This window comes from Seriola aureovittata, chromosome 13 (genome assembly GCF_021018895.1).
Source record: "Seriola aureovittata isolate HTS-2021-v1 ecotype China chromosome 13, ASM2101889v1, whole genome shotgun sequence".
NCBI classification, from domain to species: Eukaryota; Metazoa; Chordata; class Actinopteri; order Carangiformes; family Carangidae; genus Seriola; species Seriola aureovittata.
In genome coordinates this window covers 5893467-5918591 of record NC_079376.1, presented here as the reverse complement: position 1 = coordinate 5918591, position 25125 = coordinate 5893467, and the positions used below count along the sequence as shown (strand labels likewise).

Sequence of the window (25125 nt, the reverse complement as noted above, 5' to 3'; positions counted from 1 at the left end):
GACGTAAGAAAAGTTAAGGAATTTAAGGAATATAAACCTTGTTGTGACACTAGAGGAAAAGTAGCAGGATCAGCAACATCACTCAATTTTGTGCCAATCAATCCAGGAAATGTTGAGATATTGTTGAGATAGCATCAACAGAGTCATTAGTCATTCATCCTCTGGGAACCATGAATATCTATACAAAACCTTTACACTAAAGATAAGAAATTTTAAGTGAATAAGTAAACCTACTGGTGGCGCTAGATGAAAAGTCAGGGGATCACCATTTTCATTAAGATGCATCCTCTGGGGACCATGAATGTCTGTACAGAATCTCAAGCCAATTCATCCGATATTTGTTCAGATATTTCAAAACCAAAGAGCTGGACCAACTGATCAACTCTGTCATCCACAGAGCTATGGCTTTTAGACTGGTACGTGATTTGTTCAAACTTAAACCATACAGCTAATCACCTGATGAATAACAAAGTCATTATGGCGTTTTGTTTTATCCCTGATTTTAACATAACAACAGAAAATTACTGGCTTGTCACGTTGTTATAAGTTAATGTATGGTAATGAACTTTTTAATTATCTAACGTCTGGAGGGCTCCGATCATTGTATCTTCATCTGATATTGAGGTTACTCCTCTTTCCCCCTCCCTTTTCTGAAGTTGAATAAATAATTGATCGTAGGGCTGTGACTAAAAAAACACAGTCATTCAGTCTCATGCTGCTGCTCACTTCTCATACAGATGTCTTAGTCAAGTGAATCTCCCTGCCATGTTCTTTGAATGTTAAGTCAGAGGGCCTTATGTAAGATATCCAGCGCCGCCTTCCCCCCCCTCCATTTTGCTGATGCAGCATGACCTGGAGGACAGACGGGGCAGGACAGGAAAGGGCAGTCGCCTCCTCACTCCACACACACCCTCACACACACACATCTGAGATGCTTTGTGACTCTGCAGGCCGATCAATTTTGCCTCCAGCTGACTTTTCCTCACGCCTCAGTGCCCAGCGCCTTGCCCGACCGCCTGCTTTTTATATTCTTTTATTATTTCCCCACAGACAATATTTGATTTTAAGGACCCCGTGTTGATAATATCTCTTCAGCTCATATTTAAATCCACTGCCTTTCTGCAGAATGAGATCAGGAGCATGAAAAATGACGGTCTGTGTATTTTGTGTGTCCACAAACGAGGGGAAATACTGAGCAAACGTGACATGCACAATATGGGATTGTTCATTGAATGTAGCTGGTGTTCTTGAACTGCCAGAGGGGACGAGACTCTAGTCAGGAGTCAAGGCCTGCGGCAGTCTGAAGGGTATTATACAACTGATAAAGTGTAGACATAAACACCAGATTACTGTAAATAGCCTGAATTAACCCGAACGTTAAGAAATAGCACAGCAGCATAGAAAGGAGTTAATCTTCTTTTGGGTGAATGAAGGTTGTGAAAACTGCAGAAAAATGAAGCTTTTGTGTTTGAGGAGATTAACGCCTTCAAGCTCAGGAGCTTAAAACGTGTCACTCTGCAATATTCTACATGCATCTACAGCACTGATGTTTTATTAGCAAATGCTCCTCTAATTAAATTCATGCTAATTGGAAGATGGGACAGGCACATGTGCCACCTGAGATATGGAGTCGAGAATGACATTTCTTTTTCAGTTCAGCAGCACATTGACTTACTTGAAAGGAAATGTCAGCTCTGATGCGGCAGAGCTAAACCGACCTTGGCCAATCCGTATGTCAGTGTAAATGTTTAGTCCAAGGGCAGGATGTCCTCCTCACTGGGTCCTTTAGTCCAAATAGACCTCAGGGTGACGGAGAGCAGACTAAATGGCTTCCAGCTGAATCCGACACATGATAAGAACAGCTTACTAATAAGATATCAAACGGTTCATCAGCAGAAATGACTCAGTAAAATGTAACGCCTCAGTATATTCAATTAGGTTTGCTACCAGTCTGAGCAGCGGTGGATAAATCTCTGTGCACATTTCATTTTAAGCATCGGAAAGATTGTTGCTTGGCCTTTAAAACTCAGCTAAAACAAGGCGATCCCTTGTTAAAGGTGTTAAAGGTGCTATTTCTAAGTTTTGCTGTTGCTACATAGCTAACGTTAGCATTAACAGCTGTTTACTTACCAGTCTAGATGTTGCGAGTTCAGCGTCAAACTTCATCCCTTCACTCACCAACAGCTGTCTCCAGCAGTAGAAAGCGACGCCAATGTCAACGCTTGTCTCTAACACGTCTTTTTTCTTCTACTGCAGTTAGCACGCTAACCAGCTAGCCCCGACTCACTGTAGCCTCCAATCTGCCCTGAAGACGTAGCGCTGCTCAGAGGGCGCGTTATAATCTCTTGTCTTGTAAACGCAACAATGGCCGAAGCTCTTGTCAAGGGATTATCATCACCACACGCTCACGGCAACAAACCACGTTCAGCAGCAGAGAAAACTTACAAATGTGAAATGTGTGTCCTCAACTTTTCGTGGCATTTTACCATCTTTTAGGCGATTGTTTTGGTTTTACAGCCCACGTCTTCACTGTTCCTGTTCACTTTCATTTTCAGTGAAAAAGCTGTAAAACACAACTTTGTGCTTCCTGCTCCACTCCAAATAGCAGCTAACTAGTGAACATATTCTGAGCAGAGTCGGCTATTTCCTCCTCAGGAGTTGGTGGAGACCAAAACAGAGCAGAAAGGAGAGTTAATACTGCAAACGTGTGAGGCGCACATAAACCACAACTTTATAAGGTGATAATATGTCAGTTTTGTGCTTGTAGCTTGTTCTGTTGCTCCCAAGTGGCCACAAATGAATTAATGCCTAATGTTTGGATAAAACAATTAGCTGATTTATCATTAAGATGACAGACTCTTAATTGTTTCAAATATTGATCAAGCAAAAATGCTAAATGTTTTGTGGTTCCAGCGTCTTCAAAATTTGTTGCATTTCTATGTTTTTATTTATTGTAATTTAATATTTGAATAAAAAAATCTTGACTTAAACTTCACTTTCTCTCGAGCTTTCAAACGCATCTCACTGTTTTCAGTAGTGAATGGGTTTGAGGAAAAAGGTTGAATCTGGACCTGAAGTTAAGATTCTTGTTTGAAAAGATAAAGAAAGAAGTTTGATGTCCTGCTTCAGGTCGACTTGCTTCACTCTTGTCAGTAATGTTTCCCCATTTCCACATTATGTTCACGCTAGTTACGATAACGTCCGCCTCATTTTCAAACCTAAATCCACAAATCTCATTTCCATCTCAATTCTCCTAATAGATGAATTCCATTTCTAAAGAATGTCATCGTGTAGAACTGGGTTTTCTGTGATTGTTGGCTGCAGAGGGTGACCTTATTTCCAAATGTAGCTCAAATTATCGGAATAGCTTTGTGATTACACGGGGCATCCAGGGGCTTGTTTACTTTGTCCCGTGTTCCAGCACTTTTGGGGGTAATGCAGAAAATGAGGTTAACGAGCTGAAAAGGCAGAGAGAGAGAGAGTGAGCGAGCGAGAGAGAGAGATGTGTCAAAACTTTGGGCCAGATGTAGATGAGATTATATCGAGGCAGCTTGCGAACAGTGGAGGCTTAGTGTAGTGAAAAGGAAATGTGACATTTCTAGAGCTGCGTGTGCTGGCTGCCTGGTCTGTCCCTGAATAATATGTTGTTATATTTATATAAAAGGTGTCTTTGTAGTTCAGGGACACATTTGAGGGGAATGTTGATGAGCTGTTCTTCTATTAACGGCAAATTCCTTTCAGCCCTCAAGATTACTTTTGGTTAATATTGTTATTTTCCGTCTTTGAGAGGTGAAAAACGTGAGGGAAATGCGGGAGGACGTTTTGCTGCCGTCCTTCATCGGCAGAAATGCCCCTTTTAATCTTTAATGTCACTCAATACACACATACTGTGCTCACAGAAAATTAATAACATGGACTTTTCCTGGATGATTGTCTCTAGGTGAAATTAAATGTTCTGCCTCACTAGTGTTTCAGCTGCTCTATTATAAACCTCCATTGGGTGAAGTAAGCCTGGCAAATTTTTACATTTACATTTTGCACTCAAGGCGTTCAGACGGCGTTATTATTATTCCCAGTGAGTGCCACGTTTTGATTCATTTCCTGACATCTTGATTCGTTCTTTCATCCTCATATTGATTGTTCTGGCCCGTGGAAATGTGAATTCCTGCACTGAGTGGAGCTTTTGTTTATCCGTGCAGTCATATTGCCAGAATGGCTCTTTTTCTGATTTCTGTCCAAACAGAGACTTCCAGGGAAATCCTTGTAATACATTACTCACTAATTTCCATAGAAACAGTGTTTGAATTATTTCACACTTTGGTGGTGGCAATGGCAAAAAGCATCCGGGCTAAGGAACATTGGTTATTGATTATTGATGTCGTGCCTTTCTTGATAATTTGTTCCCCATCAAACCCTCTGCATTTTGTATAATCTCTAATGAATAAACCCATTTTTCCTTCTTGTAGTTTTGGTTAATTGCAGGAAGGCCCTGTAGGCCAGATTGCGGGCTCTCCTCCTCTTGCAGCAGCCAGTGTGAAAAGAGGGAGCTGCTATTTCAGTCCTCCCTTCACTGAGGCTTAAAGAACTTTTTCTGAATTCAGAGCATGGAGGAGAAATGTAGGTCAGGATCCTTTTTAGAAGACTTGCAGTCGGCAGGAGAGCTTAGAAAGGTTTAACATATTGTTGTAATTAGGGAAGCTGCTGTGCCACGTCTGGCAACTCGCTCCTGGGTGGCTGAGTCATATGACATCGGTCGTATTTTCCAGCGGACTCCTCCCTGATGTATCGCTGGATAGATGGACCCAGCGAAAATCCTAAAGGTTGGCACCGGAAACCAAAACCTTTCATCTCTGCCCCTGGACGACTGTAGAAATGAGCATTCATTATCACTGCCAGTAGAAATAAGCATCGGTTTACACGCCTGTAAACATAACCTCTCCGGCCTCCCAGATGCTGAGCAAGCCGCGGCCGTGTGGTCCTGCTAATCTGCTGCAGCACAGGCATCGACTGAAGCTGCAGAGAATGAGTGACTCAGAGGATTCACACAAACCTCACATTCAGTCGGGGAACTGTAATTCTCTAATAGCTCAGTTTATACAGATCTAGTCCAGAAAGGAGGGATGTTTTATGTCTGACCTGTCTTTAAAATAGAGCTTCGCTGTCTCTTTAATCCATATTTGTTTTTAGCAGACAGTGGATATTAAAAGCTTCAGTTACAGCTTAGAGAATAGACAGGCTTGTCTTTGAAATGGGTTACGGTGTGACTGATGTGTGACCCTGTCAGAGAAACATCCGGTTCTAGCAACAGTAAAACTGGATGTAGAGATGGAGCCGGTTGTCCAGAAATGCTGCAACAACAGCAACATCTGTGAGAATCACAACAAAGGCGTATTTCTCTTTGCTCGGTGTGTTCCCAAATGTTCATGGTGTCGACAAAATATGGCTCCACACATGGCCACCAATTTTTATTAGTGCATTTAGCTGTTAGCTTAGCGTTTGACGGTAAAGACAAACGTAATCTGCTGAAATTGAAAGCAACAGACACAAACTGTGTATGAAATGTGTTGTTATATTTAGAATATATTACTGCTTTGAACAGACTGGGCAGACGGACAGACAGAGTGGTCCTTTTTTTTTAAAAAAAAAAAGGCTTTAAAGCACTCTAGTGTATAACATCCACTCTAGCCACAAAATTCAGACACACATTTAGTTCATAAAGACCTTTAACGGACCATCAGATTAAAACAGTTGTAGGTCTAGGTGGTTGAAACGTGACCCTCTCAGCCACATCCGTCAATACGCTCTGATATAAATGGACAGAGTGCTCCTGCGTGTCCATTTTCCAGCTGACCCTAAAATGCAGAAACCTGTCAGAGCGGCGATGAGAGCTCCTGCCGAAGGGCTCTTCAACCAGCAGTGCAGAGATTAGCGCAGATGTGGTTTCTCTGTTGTGACTGTACGCTTCATTTGCAGACTGCTCTATAATTACTCAGACAAAAGAGCCACAGCTAGACCACCTTTTTTGTTTTGTTTTTTTCTGTTTTGCAATTATATGTCGCGTTTACAGACTCTCGACGGGTATGAAAATCATTATCTAGGACACTTCAGATCCTGGTGTAATGGGATCTGAAGTGTCTGTTTGTTTAATCCATCTTTGCTCTAAATTTTGAACCCAGACGCCACCGCTAAACTTGGTGGAGGAGGGTCAGTTTTGGGTTTGACTGAAGCTTTTTAAAAATGCACAGATTGGCCCGATGGAAACGACATTTATGGACACGACTAACGATTAATAAAGACTTTCATTATTGATTAGCCTGCAGATTATTCTGTGGAACATTCAATAAATGGCGCGGTCTATGAAACGTTAAAAAGTGTCAATAACAACTTGCAGAGAACAAGGTGAAGTCTTCAAATGCCTTGTTTTACAGCCATTCATTCACTACTTTTTGCTTTAAAAAAAGAGTGAAACGATTAATCAGTTCAATCAAAATTGTTGCTAATGACTGTTCTGTTGATCAACTAATCAATTAGTTAATATGTCTAACTTTGGAGTTTCCTGCTTAGTGTTTTTATGAGTCTGACACACTAAGTGGCCAAAAGTATGTGGACACATGGTCTTTTTTCATGTTTAAGGCTAGAACCATTAAAATGTAACTAAAGGAAATCTTAATGAAGTCACAGCCCACAATGATATTTTAAACCGTGTTGTGCTTTCCAACTTTGTGTCAACAGTTTGGAGAAGGTTGTTCTGCTCGAACATGACAATGCCCCTGTGGTCAAAGCCAGATTTACTAAGAAATGGTTTTTCTGAGTTTGGTGTGGAGGGAATGGCTGGCCTGCACGGAGCCTAAACCTCAACCTCAGCCAACACTTTTGGGAGGATCTGGACAACTTCAAGCCAGGCCTTAGCGCCGCAGCATCAGTGTTGCAGCTCACTAAAGCCCTTGAGGCTGAATTGAAGCAAATTTCTGCAGCCAGGTTCCCAGATCTGATGCAATATCTGAAGAGAGGGAGAACTAGTTTTGAATAGATGTGACTGTAATGTTTGTGTCATGTTGTGTAGATGTACCAATAGCATAGCGTACACTTTTCATATCAGAGATATACCGGTAAGCCCCACTGGACCAACCAGTATTTCAGGAACAAACATATGCAAATGTTTATCGGTCTTTTTATCTGACGGTTTGAACATTTCAAGTCGAACACAGCGACCACACACCAACATTTAGCCTCATAATGATTTAAAAAAAAGTCCTGGATTTGAACAGTCGGCAGAGACTAATAATTCTTTTTCAGCCTAGAGATGATTAAAGTGGGTGTCCGGCATCATCATGGGTGGAGCAGCACGCTGCAGATCACTGCATACAAAGCTCTCATTTGTATTCCAGTTTCTGCTGCGCCCCCCCCACCCCCCCACCCCGGGGGGCTCTTGGAGGGCACAGATCATTTTGTGTCCTTTTTTTAGTGGATTAGATTCTCCACACTTTTGGCTGCGAGACATAAAACAACAACTTGGCTCTCAGCTGCCCTGCTTGGAAGTTTCCCTGCCCTCCCTTGTTCTGCGTCAGCTGGTTTAGCGGCAGAGCTCGGCGCCAACTCATAACCTACATACCTCCCGTTTCTTTCTCACTAATAAACACACATTTGTGCAGACGCTGTTGTGTAACCGCAGAGGCACACATACAAATCTCCCTGAAGGTAAATTGGTTTCAGTATCCATCGTGGCTTTAATTGTTTCTAGGTCACTCTTATTCTGAGCCGATGGAGGAGATGGTGTTCATATCTGCCTGTCCTGCATTTTTAATGGAGTGCATTCATTATAGATTAAGAAAAAAAAAAGATTTCTCCTTCTGGTTTAGTGAACGTAGCTCTACGTCAGTGCTACCCCAGTGTTTTCTCTCTCTCTCTCTCTCTCTCTCTCTCTCTCTCTCCTCTCTCTCTCTCTCTCTCTTCTGCATCTCGCTCTGCCATCAAATATCATGGCCAAGGATATCTGGCCCCGAGCAGAAGTGGATAGATTTGATTATTAGGCTCTTTCTCTGTGGATGGCTCTTCAGGATCCAGCCGCCTGTTATTTGTGTCTTGAGTGCGAAGGACACTCAGCTGTGTGAAATGAAGGAATTTCTGTTCATCAGAGGAAAAGAAGGTGGATGTTTTTGGGAAATACAGATAATAAATACAGATTTTATTTCAGATCAGTAAAAAAAAAAAAAAAAAAACTTTAGGTGGTTCTGGTTTTTATTGAAGACGTGAGCGATTCTTAAAGACGCTTGTTGCGATTCATGAAATAGAAAAAGGGTCTTGGGTGTCAAGGTTTCAGTCAAAGTGTCAAGATAATTCTCTTTTAACCTTTAGTCACAAATGTGTTGGTTTAACAACAGACAGAGCTCGATGTTTGACTCGGTGCATGTTGAGTCTGTCCGTGACATTTGGTGCGTAACGCCTGTAGCATGCACCAGCAACCGAGATGTTTCCATCTGGGGAGAGAATTGGATGAAATTGGTGTTTTTCCAGAGAGCTGATGCAGGTTGACACATGTCATTGCAGACATGGAACATAACTTTAAAAAAAAAGAAAGAAAAAGAAAACAATGGGTGCAGGTGTTTCGAGGTGTGTTAGCCGCAGCATTACGAGCCTACAGCCAATCCAGCAGCTCTGTAAGGCTGGTTAATGCTAACATCAGCGTGCAGACATGCATAGTGGCACTACTGCAGCTGAAGGCGATAGAAGTGCCTTCGGTTTGCTGGTGAAGATAAATGCTAAACTGTTAAGGGTTCAACAAAGTCTTTAGGGAACATCCTCTGGGAATCGTCCAGTAGAGATGGAGATTAAGAGCAAAGTTTGACCTGCTGCTGGTGTAACAAGAAATGTCAGGGGATCATAAATATCAATAGAGTTTCTTCCTCTGGGGACCGTGACTATCTGTTCTAAATCGCACAGCGATCCATCCAGCATTTGCTAAGATATCTCAGTTTGGACCAGAGTGGAGGACCGTCTGAAAGTCTCCATGATATATTATAAAACAACAGTCAACAGTGAATATTACATAGCAGTTGTTTCCAAAAAAAAAAATCCATGTATTAAAACTTAAAATTAAACCCTTTATTTATAGCCGGCTGAATCTCACCCTCAGTCTGTCCTCATCTCTACGTCTGATCGGCTTCAGAAAGTCTCTGTCTCTGCAGCACGAATGACAGGAAACTAAGCTGAAGGCCTGTGTTTGCTTGAGAGCACCTTCAATAACTCTTATCTCCCCTGCAGAGCTTTTATCAGAGGATGAGCCTCCCTCCGCTGCCTTAGTGAGATTTCACTCTGCAGCTGTGGTGTCTGGAGGCACTAAAGGCCATAAACCACCATCAGCCTCTGTCCCAGTGTACACAGCCTGGAAGACAGTGAGGGACACTGCTATTGATCTTTGTTTTTCACTGCAGGGTTATCCCGCTCAATACGGCTGTTTAGATTCACTATTAGCTCGGGAAACTAGTCAACGTCAATCAATAAAGAAAGGTTTGTTTTCTTAGTTTCCCCTTACACCTCATAATAAATTCATGGTTTGATGATAAACTTATCTAAGAAGTTGTAGTTATTATCTAAAAAAAACATTGGTTGTCATGAAATAATTGTTTATAAATCATTACAAACATAATTATATAATGGTAATACACTTGATTTATGTTGCATTGAGTCAGTAACATTTAAAAGAAGAAAGAGTCTTGTTTTTCCATTATCTGAAAATAATTGTTTTATGATCTCTTATAATCATGATAAATGTAATACAAAAGAAATCATCTTTGTTTCCGTCCTCTCTGGCCTTTCATACGTTAACACTGACCTCTTTGATTCTTTTCAGCTTGTGTCAGAAATTGCTCAGAGGAAAATTTGATCCTGTGATCAAATGATTTATTCTGTCTTTGCTCAAGTTTGAATCTTGGCAGAGCAGTAAATTTGTTATCTTGAACTAATGAGATATTTGAGTAATGATCATGAGAAAACTATTTGATATGGTTTGATGTCGTTAGTCTCTTTGAAGAAGACTGCAGAGGCTGAGAGCGGCCCTCTGCAGTCTTCAAAATTCGTATTAAAGCAACTTTTTTCAGGACGGCGTTTGCGAAAGAACCCTTTTATTTTCTGTTGCTTTGTGATGTAAGCATTGTGGGAAACATGGAAACACCACAGTGACACTGGGGACACCTCTGTTGTCTATGAGGCCAATTAAGAGGCCACGGTACAGTGAAGCATTGGGCAGATGCCAAAATATGAGACAAAAAGAAGGGAGGAGGTGTCTGATCTGAGGGCTGGCGGTGCTTTGTCTTGAGGACCGAACCCCAGACACGGCTCAGTGGTAATGGCTCCCTCCTATTAATAAAAGATAAGCAGTCAATTATTGAGCTGTCAAAGTAACGTTAGGGACGACAGGGGCCGGGATGGGGCCGGGATGGGGCCGGGATTGGGCCGGAGGAGGGGAGTCGAGGAGGCGTGTGTGAGGGGTTTCACGGAGGAGGGACGGTCTGTGTCCTCGGGGTCTGTATGTTCCTGCTCTCGGGAGATATTTAGGAGACCAGGACCTTCCCCCATCCAATTCACCCCTCACCTTTATCACTTTGTCTTTAACTCACCTTCTTGTTATCCGTTCCTTTCATTTCCTCTGTCGGCTTTTCTCTATTTTTTTGTCTCTTTCTGTCCTACCCTTGTCTCCTTTACTTTATTTCTCGCTGTGAAAACACAAAATTGTCTGCGAGGCATCAGCTGGCGAAACATAGTCCTTATATCAACCCTCAAACTCTCCTTTTTTTTTTATGAAACCGGTGAAGGATGAACTGATTTGAATTTGGTAGTCAAAGGTCAAAGGTCAAGGTTGCTGTGACCTCACAAAATACATTTTTGGCCATAACTCATGAACTAATTATGACTAAATTTCACACAAATGTCTAATAGGATAAAATAATGAAGTGAAAAAGGTCAACTCATAGGTCAACTTCGCTGTGACATCATAATACACGTCATACCTTTAAACTCCTTCAGTGTCGTCACTACACGCAGTTTATTATGAGTCTGGACAGATGTAGATGTAAACTGCAGCTTGACTGGTTGGCGGAGGCGTACGACTGCGAGGCGGTAATTCCACTTCCTGGTTGAGTTTTGCTGTCATTTAGTTTCTGTCTGATCCGGTTTTGTTATGACTTTTGTCATCGTACTGTGGTTGTTTTTCTTTTTTTCCTTTTTTCAGTTTCATTTTGAGACGTCTTTTATGGTTTACATCCCGGGGGGGTTTTCTTTTGAAGCTGGCACAATTTCTTTTTGTGCTCATTATTATCCTGCTGTGCAAATTAAAAATTAAAAATTAAAATTGTCTGTGTCTCATGCACACAGCCATACATACACACATACACACATGAACACACACACACACACACACACAATCGCAGGTTGTTTACACCAAAGCAATTACAGGAATACTATGTTAAAATGCAGCTGATGTTTTCTTCTGTTCCTCCAGTTAATTGTGCAGCCATGTCATAAAATGCCAAGTGTCTTTCATATTTTCATATATTTTGTATTTTCATTTGTCATTTTGCAGAGTCTGATAATTGAGTATTTTATGATTCAATGTGTGCAACAGAGAAAACAAAGTAACACTGTTTATTTCAGTCTATTTCAGCATAAATCAGTCATTTAGATGTTAAATGTTTCTCCTCTTTTTTTTTTCTTCTCATCTTTGATATGCACACATTCACACACATTGATTTCCTCTTTTTGCAATTTCCCCCTTAGAGCCAATTAGGAAATACCAAGTTAGAACCCCAGCCTACATTTTTCCCTCTGTGCTTTACAGATAAAAATCTGAAGTGCTCTCTCTTCCTCTCTCTCTCTGTTTTTCCTCCACCTAACAAGTAATGGCATTCCTGTGTTTTGGCAGTGTGCAGGAAAGCTTCGCCCTCACCTCCTTTCATGATAAAAGCTTGCTGTTGTGGAGAAAGAAGGTGAGGCGTAAAGAGGCTAAAGCAGAGCTGTGTCTGTCTCCTGCCGCTCCGTTGGCCTTCAGAGCTTAATGATCTACTGACACAGATTCATTGAACAAATATGAGCGTGATTTATAGGAAAGCGAGGGCACAGATCAGGATGGAGTTTAGACTTTGCCTCCAGTCGTCTGTTTATTATTCATGAGCAATGGAGAGAGACGGTTTATGTATGAACCTCAGCGACTTCAAAGAGGGGATGACTGTGTCTGAGCGTAGGAGTAGGAGCATGTGTGCTTTTGTTTTGAGTCCATTTTGTGAGGTAATGCTGCTTGTGTATGTCTATGCAGCACAATGTTGTTTTCATTTCATTGACTGGTTTTAATGTGAGATGAAGAAAATTTTAGTCCCCTCAAGATGTTAAAAATATGTTTGGATGAACTCCAAAATGTGCATTTTCATGCTGAACACAGCCAGGTGAATGTATTTCACGCTTATTTTCCTCTGATGGAGAGAAGGTGGATATCACCCTCACATCTGTATGTGAAATATGAATCTCCAGCCAGCAGCTGGTTAGCTGGTTAGCTTAGCATAAAGACTGGGAGCAGGGGGAAACAGCTAGCCTTGATCTGTTCCTTAACAAATCCATTTGCAGGGATTTTCAAAATTGAGCCCCAATGTTTGTAGCTTATATTTGTTTACATTTTAAGAAATTGGTGCCATTAAAAGTAAGCTGAATTAACTATTAGTAGTTCCTGTTTGCAATGTGCCAATGTATGTAATGACAACTATCACTGTATTTCTTTGCTACTGAAGAAAACTTAAAAACATTATAATACTCAGGCAAGTTCTGGGTTATTAGAGTTTTATCAATCCAAGTCTCTGCCAGGAAGTGAGTAAGCATTCCTGAAATGTTGAACACTTGCTTTAAGTGTGTTTGTGTGTAAATGAGTGTGTGTCTATGTTTGTATATGTGTGTGTGTGTGTGCGGACACTGCACTTCAGTACACATTCATTCACATACTTGTACTCTTCCTGTCAGAGCTGTCGTCTCTTGTCAGACAGGTTGAACTGAAATCTATTTTAGGTGCGGTGTGTCCTGAGCTTCGTGACCATCACACACACTTGCACATACAGTAAAACATACGCACACACACACACACACACACACCCCTACCAGTCACTGCTCTGTCACTTCACCACGTCGTCTCCCCAGCCAGCCGGTGAATCCCAGAGCTGAATATTGCATGAGCTGCTGAGCGCTGTAGAGCCCCCGGCACACGCCTGAATAATGGGAAAGAACCACGACAGATTGATTATAGTGTGTGTGTGTGTGTGTGTGTGTGTGTGTGTGTGTGTGTGTGTGTGTGTGTGTGTGTGTGTGTGTGTGTGTGTGTGTGTGTGTGTGTGTGTGTGTGTGTGTGTGTGTGTGTGTGTGTGTGTGTGTGTGTGTGTGTGTGTGTGTGTGGTATGGCTGTTTGGTCTGCCTACCACAGCAAAGCTGGGCTTGAACCTGTTTCACCTGCTTGCATAGATATGTGTGTTTCTGACACTCGTGGTGTTGGCAGGCTTCAGTGAGTAAATCAGGCTACTACCACTGCGGTGTATAAGTGTCACCTCGCACTGGGAATACAGATAATCAACTATATGCTAATATGGTCATTACAGTGCTCGGTATACCAGTGCTCAGACCGAACTGTGCAGCAATCAGAAGGAAAAGTCCCAAGTTTTGGGAAATACAAGAGTTAGCAGAGAATACTGCAGTTAGCATAACTTCATCAAGACTGGAAGCTGGGCTGAACAGCAACTTGGCTTTGTCCAAAGATAACTTTAAAGCTTTATCTTTAAAGATAAAGCTCATTAATTAACAAGTTATATCTCATTTAGTCTCATATCTTTGGACTGAGGCTAGCTGGTTTCCACTGCTTCCAGTCTTTATGTCGAGCTAAACTAATCACCTACTGGCTTTATCCCTTTGCATGGACAGAGTGGTAAATATCCATTCAAAGTACATCCCATCTTCTCTCTCAAAATACAAAGCAAATTATTTGTTTTCACAATAAGTTAGAGACTCAATTATTTTAATTTTAATATGTTTTGGTGGATATTTTAGCAATTTGTGTTCCATTAAAGATATCTAGAAAGCCCAAGTTCTGACCTTTCAAGCTAGCTTTTCTTCTGTTAGCCTCAGCTATCCGATGAGAGTTTCTTTTATCAATCTATCCAAATAGAAGAAATGTGATATTGGGGGTTTCTGTACTAAATCTAAGTTAAAATGGTATCTACTTCACTACATATCAGTGCCTTGCCATTTTACGAGCCAAAGCTCTGGCCCTGTTTTAAGCTAGCTTGTGTTCTGTTAGCCTCGGCTAATGTTTTTTGCCATAGAGGGTTGAAGAAATTTCTGGACATAATCTTAAATTAAAATTGTTTCTACTACAGTAACACGTGATACTTTATAATTTAATATATAATAAAGTCATAATAAAGTCCTGGCTGTTTCAAGCTATATTCTGTTCTGTTAGCGGTAGCCAGACAACGTATGAGAGAGTTTCTTTTATTTCTAAAAAGAAGAAGTCCAGGATGTATAACGTTAGCAGCTGAGACTCACTGGAGCAGTTGAAAGCTGCCACAAATTCTTCAAATTCTTCTTTCATCTTGGTTAACGTAACAATAACCAATCAATAGTAGGCTGCTAGCACAGTACATGCTAATACTAGCCTAGAATATGGACAGAAAAACAGCATGTTCAGTTTTTAAAGCAGAAAAAATAAGAAAACAAAATACACTGAGAACTTGAAGCTAAATTAGAATTAGAGCAAGGGTCTCGATTAATGCTGAAAAAATGTATGTTTTTGCATCACTGACACTTGTCTGAGCCTGTTACAGTGAGCCATGGTGGTTGTCACTTCATTGTACCGACTCACTTCACCCAGGTTTCTTCTTCTTCTTTGGCTTTGACTGAGGATTTTCTAGATAGTCTCTGACAAAGAGGTCCATGTTTCAGAGTGTCCCTTCAAAAACTTTGGATTCATGCCCAAGATATAATATGACAATGATAATAAGAGACCTTACTTCCATAGTACAGTTAATGCATGAAATAATGCAATAAAATAGGATAAAGTTCAATTAAAAAGACAAAAAAGACAAGATTAAATAATGGTTAGATAAAAACTCTCCATGTTAGGTACTACGAAAACCTGAATCTGGCGACTGTTCAGTGGCTGCCCACAGATAATAAACAGTTATGAGGGGTCAAAAGGACAGATTTCCCAACGGGGATTAATAAAATATGGCCTTGCTTAAATTGTGCTGACACAGCCCATTGTTTTCACGACAAAGGTGATGCAGGAACAACACATGCGGTCAGTAGTCCATTATAGCTGCTGTTTTTAATTATCCAGGAAGAGCCAAACAAATGTGAAGAAACGTAGGATGTTTATAAAGGAATTAAACAAAAGCCAACCACATAAAACAAAAACATTTCTGACTACTGGAGTGTGGTGGTGTAATCCAGCGCACAGGACACGAGGTATTATTAAAAATTCCCAAACAGATCACATATCACTGCATGTAGAGGAAAAGGATAAATAATTCATGTTTTATTTTCTACCTGTTACAACCTTATCCAAGATAAAGTAAATCAGAATCAGTCTGTTGTTGATGTTGCCCTGATGTTTTGGTAATTCAGTTGAAAAGCGTTGTGTGAGAGGCTTTAAGGACCCACACACTCATCACAGCTTCCTATGAGGTTTGTGGGATGTTTTTGCCGTCTGATTGATATCAGCTACAGTATCAGCTGACAAGATTCATTACCCTCTCATCCGCTGTTGGCCTCCATGTGTATTAATGATGGACCCCCCCCCCCCCCCCACTTTCTCACTGTCTGTTGAATGAGAGTCAGTGATGCTCTTGAATCCCTGATGTTTTTGTACTTTATTCCCACTCGTCAAGGATGAATAAGCGTTACTCTGTCACAGGCCAGTGTCGGAGCGGCAGGGCGTCGCCCCCCCCTGCTCAAGCTTTGACATCCTAAATTGTGAACTATTACAGTTTCCTAATTAACTGATATAGCTGTCAGTTTTTTTTTTAAGAGTTGACAGCTGATGTCTGAATTAGTGATGTTGAGGGTTTAGTGACTGTCGGTTCATGTGGGAGGTTGTTATGTCTCATCAGAATCAGTCTGACGAAACAGCCTCAGACATGTTGGTTCTTCCTCCAGCACCTTCACTGGAGTGTGTGTGTGTGTGTGTGTGTGTGTGTGTGTGTGTGTGTGTGTGTGTGTGTGTGTGTGTGTGTGTGTGTGTGTTTGTGCAGTGGTGGAAAGCAATGAAATACAGTTACTCATTTATGCTTTACTCTTTACTCCTCTACGTTCATGTTTCCTAACTTTATAATAAAATATATCGTCTTATTTCAGATGTTTATTAGTTGTTAACACTGAAATAACTGTTCCAGATCCAAAGAAGTTAAAAAAGAAAAGAATACAAATTCATGCATCAGAACATAAACACCTGTTTATCATATCAAGACCCCTCAGATTTATCTCGTGTTATCTTGGGAACCACTGGACTAATAAGAGAGCTCCATCACAACCAGCCATAATAATAAATGATATTTATGTTTTGATGCATCAGCACAGAGGATGTTTTTCATTTTGCTTTTGGGTATCTGAAGCACATTTTGCTGACAACACACATGTCCTTCTACTTGAGTAAATGATCTGAAGACATTTTCCTTCTGTCTCTTATATTCTCATATCTTTTTATAAAACACACTTAGTTTAGCTTTATCCATCCCAGTTATATCAGTGAGGGTAGACTAAACTGAACTTTATAAGCTTAATAACAGCAGGATTTATTGCAGGGCTGTGGCATTACACTGCATTAGGTTTAGCTTGTACCTAATATACAGCTTTATATTTGCTTTATGTTGTGTTGTTCTCTCTCTCCGCCATCAGTGCCACAACAATCATAACTACCCAAAAATAATATACAGTAGTCCCTCACTGAGTATAATAATATTTCTTGTTGGTGTTTAATTTTATTTTTTTTTGCATTGCTGCTGTGAGATCGCAGTAATTGGGAGCTGTAGGTTGGCAGAAGTCAGAGCTTGAAACCCAAACCCTGAGAAAAGACGTGTGGCTGTCAAATCTCTTTTTGCACTGTCTGAAATAAGTTGTTGCATCGGGTTGTGACTGTGCAATTGCTGCTCTCTTTCTCTTTCTGTCCTCGGAGTGATCTCACGCTCACTCATTATATTGCTTTCACTCTCTTCCCTTTGCTCAACCTTTCAACACTTTCTGATTCATTTTCTTCCTTCTCTTTCTGTTTTCTTTGTTTCTCTCATGTCTTACCGCTCGCTCTGTTGTCTCTCCACATGTAAGCTCACTCAGTCTTTGTCCCAGACTTTGCAGCCTCATGGATGTTAGCTGAGCTCGGGGGTGTAGTGCAGGACCAGTGGTTTGGAGGGGCAGTCTGGGCACGGCTCCAGCCCAGGACCCCCCCCCCCCCCCCCTCCACTTCCCTGCCCTCCATCCCAAGTCTTCCTGGCATCTCCCCCTGTGCCTCACTCCACCAGGATAATACCGGCCCACAGGAGGGAAGAAAAACAAGAAAAGAGTGCCTAATCATCACTCTCTAACTTTCTCAACTTGAATCAATTTATAGCTTTTACAGATTCAGCACCTGGCCTGACTGCGTTGTTGGGCGATAAAAACAAAACTAAAACAAGAACAACAGCAGATACTTTGTTTTCTGAAGAATAAATCCCGAATGGCAATTTCCAATGACTTAACACTGGTCACATTTTAGTGTACAGATGTGTACTTTAAACTGTTGGTTCACCGGAATCACGTGATGTTCAAATTAATATATTCTAACTTGTAATATGCTCTTATACCAATACCTTTTTTAAATTTGACATAGTATTTGGTTTGACTCCCTCTTGCTTCTTGGGATGTCCCAGAATGCTTTGCTTTCCAAGTGTCCTCCTCAGTGGGGTTGAGGTCAGGCGACTGCGGTGGAAAGTGAACGAGAGTCGGGACTCACTTGGTCATCCTTGTTTCTTTAAGTAGTTCTTGCAAAGCTTTGAGGTGTGTTCAGGCTCATTATCTTACTGCAGTATGAATCATTCTCCACAAAGATGCAAAACAGAGGGTGTATGCCCCCCCCCCCCCCCCCCCCCCCCCCACACACACACACACACACACACACACACACACTTGGAGATTCCTCCCACTGTGTTTCACCTTGGGTTTGATACGCTGCAGTCTCCTTACATAAACCCCTCTGTTCCTGTTATAAATCTCAAACTTGGATTCATCAGTGAACTGGACTTCCTCCAGTCACCCACTGTGAAATGCTTGGATTGCTCAGGCCACCCCAGGCGTTTGGCCTCGTTTCCCCTCCTGAGAAGTGCTTTAGAAACTGCTGCTCGTCCTCGGAGACCACCACAGGGCGGCCTTCTTCTGACAGGGCTGTTTGCTGGTGGGAGTCTTGCTTTCTTTATTTAGCAAATCTTGTGCCTGTGATGAAGTTGCTTTTCCGTCTCTCAGGGAACTCGGCTAGATGTATTGATCTTTTGAATGTGTGGTCACGTTTGGTCGGGGCTGATCGTGCTTTTGAAGTGTTTTAAAGCTCCAAGCGACGGACCCCTCGGAGACCTTCAGTCCAGCCATGATTTTGCGCTGAGAAAGCCTCTCTGTGCTTGGAATAACATCATGTCTTCTGACACTTTCACTTAGTTCTGATGCCGTTTAGTAAGATGCCTTAGTAAACAATGATCTCTGGGAAAAACCTTGAGTTGCATGAATGAGATTGTGGTGAGGTGATCACATCAACCTGAGTCTGTTTTTGAGTCTGTAGTATGTTCACACTGGAAAAATCAAACCGTTCAAAAACCATGAGTATTCAGGCTAAATTTGCTTGATTTGTTTGTGAGCTGTTGATGCACGCAACCGTCCCACACTATGATGAAAATAGGAAATTTAAGAGCCACTCACCAGCTGGAAAAAATAAAGAATAGTTGTGGGTAGTGGTGAGACGGCTCTTAAAACACAAAAGAATTAAAGTTCAGATCACAAAGCCACACATTATCTGTCATTTCCTTCTAGCGGCTTGAAGACTGTTTTAGTTTAATTCACTCCTGAAATGGGGGTGAAAGGAATTTTGTTTGTGGTGCACTAAACGCAAGGTACATTTACTGTTACTGTTGTTCTTGTGTTTCAGTTTTATACTTTACACTTCACTCCACAAGAGGAAAATATAAGAAGCTTTAAAAACACACCCAAGCAGCAGCTCAACTATACAGACGTTTCAGTTGCACTTAGTTCACCTACACAGAGTTTTTGTAACATTTCGTTCATCTTTGCCGAATCTTCTAATGTTCAACAAGGTTTATACAAGTATTCAACAATAATTAGTAAACCATTGAATGGTTAGCGTTAGGGTTAGCAAAACTAACTTATAACCTGTTGAAATATTACAAATACTGACTGTAGAAAGACTCTCCAAATAAAGTGCTACTGGCATTTCCCCTCAAAACATCTCTGGCAATTTCATTGAAATGACAATCTGAGGCCCAAAGAGATAAAGAAATAATATTTCAAAGACAAAGATCGGAGAAAAATGAAAAAAAAAAAGCACATTTACTTCTTTTATCACATCGTGACCCTTCAGATTTATCTTGTGACCCTTTGCACCAAACTGGAGGAAGCTGTTTATTAGCTGTGTTGCACTTTGACTTTTATTTAACCTCCTCTGTTGGAGTGAAGCTGGTTCCTTACAGGAGTCGATGACACAAATATGTCTTTAAAATAAACTGGATCTGAGCGTGTTCATTTCTTGTGCGTGTCAAAACAGCACCAGTGTTTAGATCAGCGTGCTCGCAGTGTATACTTCCCGGTATAGTATTCTTTTGGGACACAGTGAACGAGTGTGTGCGTTCAAGTGCAGCTTGTGAACCTGACAGATCTCGGCCGCTCTGCTCTCGCCCTCCTCTCCTGCAGCTCTCCGCTCTGTGAAGCTCACCAAAGCAGAAATGTCTTGAAAGAAATAAATTCAGTCATGCGTCCACGGCTCTGTGTGTGCGGCGGGGCCAGGCATGGTGGCAGAGACGCTGGTGGCGGCGGTTGGTGTCACAGAAGGTGGTGGCATGTCGGTCGTTGCAGGCTGAGTATGTGAGGCATGTTTAGAGTCGGATGCCACCGGCTCTGAAGCAGTGGCAACCCTGACTGTGTGTGTGTGTGTGTGTGTGTGTGTGTGTGTGTGTGTGTGTGTGTGTGTGTGTGTGTGTGTGTGTGTGTGTGTGTGTGTGAGACGATGTAAGTGTGTGTTGAGGTAGTGTATTTAAATAGCTGGAAGGCAGTATTCCTCTGTAATGTTTGCATCTCAGGTTTCAGCCTGGAGGGCAGGCGTGGCACCGTGTCCCCTGTGACCGCTGCGTCTTCTTCTTCTTCTTCTTCTTCTTCTCTTTCTGATTTCAAAGCATGCAAAAAGATCTGTTTTCAGTATTTACATGCACACTATTGACAACGTGCAATTAGCTGCAGCACGTGTAATCCCAAATTTGAAAGGGTGTGATGAAGAGGCCATGTTGTCTCATCAGAAACACAGATGTGTGAACAGGCTTTACACCTCGGAGGGAAGATAAACGAGCAGCAATTACAATCACGTCTTAAATGTTTCGATGACTCACGCAGACAGAGGGAAAAACAATCAGTGTTTATGAAGCCTGTAATTTGGCAGCAGAGGTGTGTGTGGGGACTGCAACAGAAAATAACAGAGGCTTGATCTTCTCTCTGTAAGTTAACGGCAGTTACATATAGATATTACAGGCATGAATCTAGTGAGCAGGTGAGCTCATGTTGACGAAACGCCTGGCGGGTGATGGACGTATAAGCTGCAACCTGTGAACACACACTACTTACACTGCAGCAGTGTGTGGATCCAACCTGGTGCTAAATAATGCAAATGTCTCAGAAGCAAACAAACGTTCCACAGTCCATTGTTACACGTTTTTCCTTCCACAGTTCAAACTCTCACTGTCATACGACCATAGCTCAACGCATTGTTGTTTTGTTATCAGTTGCAACAATAATGCAAAGCTGCAGCACAATACGTGTGTGTGAACAAATGTTAGAAAGAGATGGAGAGAGGGAAAACCTCATTTGTTAGGAAAATAAATAAATTATATATATATATATATATATATATATATATATATATATATACATGATAAATAAGGGGGTATTTGTTGCTACTGAATGTTTAAGTTGCACTTGATATAAGTAGCATGTAGCTGTCAGGATGATAAAATGTAAACACGACCGTCAGCTGAGCCTGCGTACACTTGAGACTGACAAACGACGGAGCTGAGTCTGACGAGCTGAGACGGAAATGTCCTAAAATGGCCACCATACAGAGAATAATGTCATTTGATTTACAACATGACCTTGCCTCGGGTCAAACATTCTTACAAGTGGTTGATCTGAAAATAGCAAGTTGTTGTTTTTTTTATTTTTTATTTTATTTATCCAACTTGTTTGTCTCCTGATGTATAATTAGCGCTGCAGCTGGCGTGGCTAAAAAAGTCTTATAGCAACAGAATTGCAGAAGTTTGTTTCAGAGATTGAATATTTCTCAGAGGCAGATTTGCTCTGGAGGAAGAAAGGTCGTGTATGTTTCATCAAAATTCTTAATTTCTAAAAATATTCTACTACCTTTTATTCAAGAACAGTAGTTTTTCACGAATGAATGCTAAAGAGAAGCTGCTATCTTTGCTGTTAAAATTAGCCATTTACCTTCTTTCATTTTTTTCTTTTCATTTTTAAAAAGTAGGTCTTTTGCTTCTTTAAGTTTTACAGGAAATTTAACCTCATCTCTGAAATGCTTTAAATTCTCATGTGCAACATAGATTTCCCCACAGAAACTTTATGTGCAGTCGAGACGGTTAAGTTGCATTTCTGCACAAAAAAAAAAAAATCTCACGCTACTTTCTTTTTTGTTCCCTGAGGCCTCTGTGGGTCCCTGTTCCAGTACCACGCCTCCCATGTGACTTTTTTCATTCGCTGACAGGTGAAAATACTCCGTCTTCCTGCAGAACAGCTCCAAGTTTCCTCTTAGTCTATCCAACAAAGGCATTTCTCAAAATACACTCAGCCATCTGCAGCTGAGGAGCGGTTTCAGAGCGTCTCTGAAGAGCTGTTTTCACGTTTTTTCGTAGTGAGTCATAAAGCAGGAGATGGTTTGAATCAGACGGACAGAAAAGAGAGAGAGACAGAGAGAGAGAGAGCAGGACTGCCAGACTGAAAGACAGACAGACGGACAGAAAAGAGAGAGAGACAGAGAGAGAGAGAGAGAGAGAGAGCAGGACTGCCAGACTGAAAGACAGACAGACAGACGGAGAGACGGACAGATACAGGGGGAAGTGGCTTCTCCAGAACCCCAAGAGATGTTAGAATATAGGTCACTCCAGCTCTCTGACACACAACAGCCACACACTGGGAAAAGGCGTGAGCTGCATAGGTTGACCAGTCAGGGTGAAGACGTTTACTACTACCTCGTCAATTCCTGATTAGAGAGTGGACTTTTTAGCCGCCGTATATGTCCACAAAAAAAAAAAAACACTTCCTCTTGGATACACATGTGTACTCAATCACAAACATGGACGGACAGGAACACACACACACACACACACACACACACACACACACACACACACACACACACACACACAAAAACACAAGTAGTTCTCGGAGGCTGAAAGGCATAAAAAGTGAATTTGACTCAGAACACCTGAAAAAAAACCCCAGTCCTGATTGGCTGGCAGGTGTCTGTTAAACCTGTCTGCGACGACGCTTCAGACAAAGCACTTATCAAAAGTTAAACACATTGTAGCATTTTGTTGTATAGTCGCTATGGTTACCCGACACTTCAGACAAAGCACTTATCAAAAGTTAAACACATTGTAGCATTTTGTTGTATAGTCGCTATGGTTACCCGCCCACATGCGCCCACTGGTTTAGAACTTTTCAGACATCATTCTAAATCAGTGGGCATGAAATATATGCTGGTAACCATAGCAACAATAAACAATATCGCTGAGTCAGCGTAAACAGACACTAACCAGGAGGTAAACTGGCTACAAACGCACTTTGAAAAATGGATAATGATGATTTGAATGCTCTTAACTGAGTTTTCTCTGTGGTGTAATGGTCATGGTGTAAGAGCTATAATAGACTCTGATGTGGAAAATGTTAAATAAAATACATAAATTAGTTTGTGGTAATGTGATTAACCTCCTACGCCCGACAGACCCGTTACCGGACACTCAGATGCCAGATGTAGCATCATGGCTCCTGCATTTTTGACCAGGCTTGAGGCTCTGTCATAAAGCAGGGCTCTGTATCATAGTCTAATTTTAATACCTTCACAGTTCCAGTTATGGTGCATGGCTTCCAATACATTTGCATCCAGTCAGCTCATAAAACTAACTTACTTAGGTAACTGTTGGCTAATGTGGCTAGTTTGAGCTTGCTAGGACCGTTTTGGACTGGGTTTGTCCCAGTCTGGGTCTGGGAATTAAACATGCAAACAAAAAAAGAATGGTAAACAAAAACTTTGTGGTGTGAGAGAACTGAAATGGAGGAAAAACTGAACAGTGGAAAGAGAAATGGCAAGAAACTACACTTTTTTTCCCTCCTTTTTTTTTGGCCCTTTCAGTGCAGAGTTTATACAGCAGATAAACAGTGCACGCTGCTGGTTACGTTCCATGTTTGTTTTGGTACAAGAACACACAATAGTCACTACTGTGATTACATAGTCCAGTCATTACTGACCAGTTGTTCAGTCTGCTGTGTAGTGTGTGCACTCAGGCGAAAGGTTTATGTGCAAGTTGGTGGAAACAATCTGTGTGTGTGGTTTTGTCCAGTCTCTGTAGGTTTTTCAGGTTTGTCTCAAGCTCCAGAAAACAAATGTGGCGTGTTGTCTTGTTGTTAGTCAGTCTGCAGTAATACAGATGACATCTCAGCACAGTTATGATGTACAGCAATTCAGGAGCACACAATGTGTCAGACTGCAGGAGGTAAAAACAGCAGAGAATCTTTCCTCTCGATGGCTAAGCAAAGGAGTTAACGGAAAACATCAACCCTGGACTGTTGATGTTTGGACAATGATCATCTGATCTAAGGACTCTGAGCTTTAAAAATGTGTGAATAACATCAAGTGATGAACAGTTTTTGTTGTGCATGGTTACGATTGTTACAGTTTGGAGGAGATTCAACTGTCAAAAACATGGTTCAGTAACAGCTGCAGATTGACACTCAGATACCAGATGTAGCGTCACTGTCTGGCCTTTATGCATCCTCGAGGTGACGGTTACTTTCAGCACAATCTTCCTTATTATGGTGCAAGAGTCATTCAGGCAGGGATCGAGCAGCACTGAAGGGAAATGCTATTAATTACCTGGCCGACACAGTAGCAATTTCTTTAAACAGCTTTGGGAATGCAGCATCCAAGAAGCATCCATCCATCAACCTTGGGCAGTGGTGCAAAGTGGTGATTTGCTCAGTCAGCTTTAACAGGTCAGCAGGTCCAGTGTTGAGTCACTGTCACAGTGTGTGGGATCGGTTATCAGGACCACAAGTAGTCCAATTCAATCCTGTAAAGGGGTTTCCCTAAGTCGCTGAGTGATAGAGTTTTGTTTTTAAGCTTGGGTCAACAGCAACGCAGCCAACTCTCAAATAAAACCAGATTTATTTCTAAGTTACTTTAAGCTCTGGAGGCAATTTATGTGCGATTGTAGCCCAGATGTGACAACAGTTAGACTGCAAAGACCGTGAGAAACTGATATATGACTACATCAAACGGATAAACGTGGTATTGAAATGCATTACTCGGTGGAGCTGGTCCCTTGATGCTTCGGCTCTCCTCACTGTGGTACACTCATGGAAATGTCAGAACAGAAGAAGTGCATCAATATGATGCGCATCAAATTGGCTCTTAATGCATTCCAGCCTATAAAGAGACGAGCACTCAGCCACTCATATATACACACACACACACACACACACTCACTCTCTCGCTCTAACTGTGCTCCACTTTATTCATAACTGATGGTTGCCTGTTAACCTACATCAGAGGAGGAGAAAGAAGTATTTCCATGGCAA

At 41.6% G+C, this 25125-nt stretch overlaps 1 protein-coding gene across 5 annotated transcripts in view; it reads left to right on the top strand.

Annotated features, from left to right (window-relative positions):
* pacs2 (phosphofurin acidic cluster sorting protein 2) overlaps window positions 1–25125 on the top strand; it is a 62336-nt gene that overhangs the window by 5601 nt on the left and 31610 nt on the right. The gene's annotated exons all lie outside the window — the stretch shown is intronic.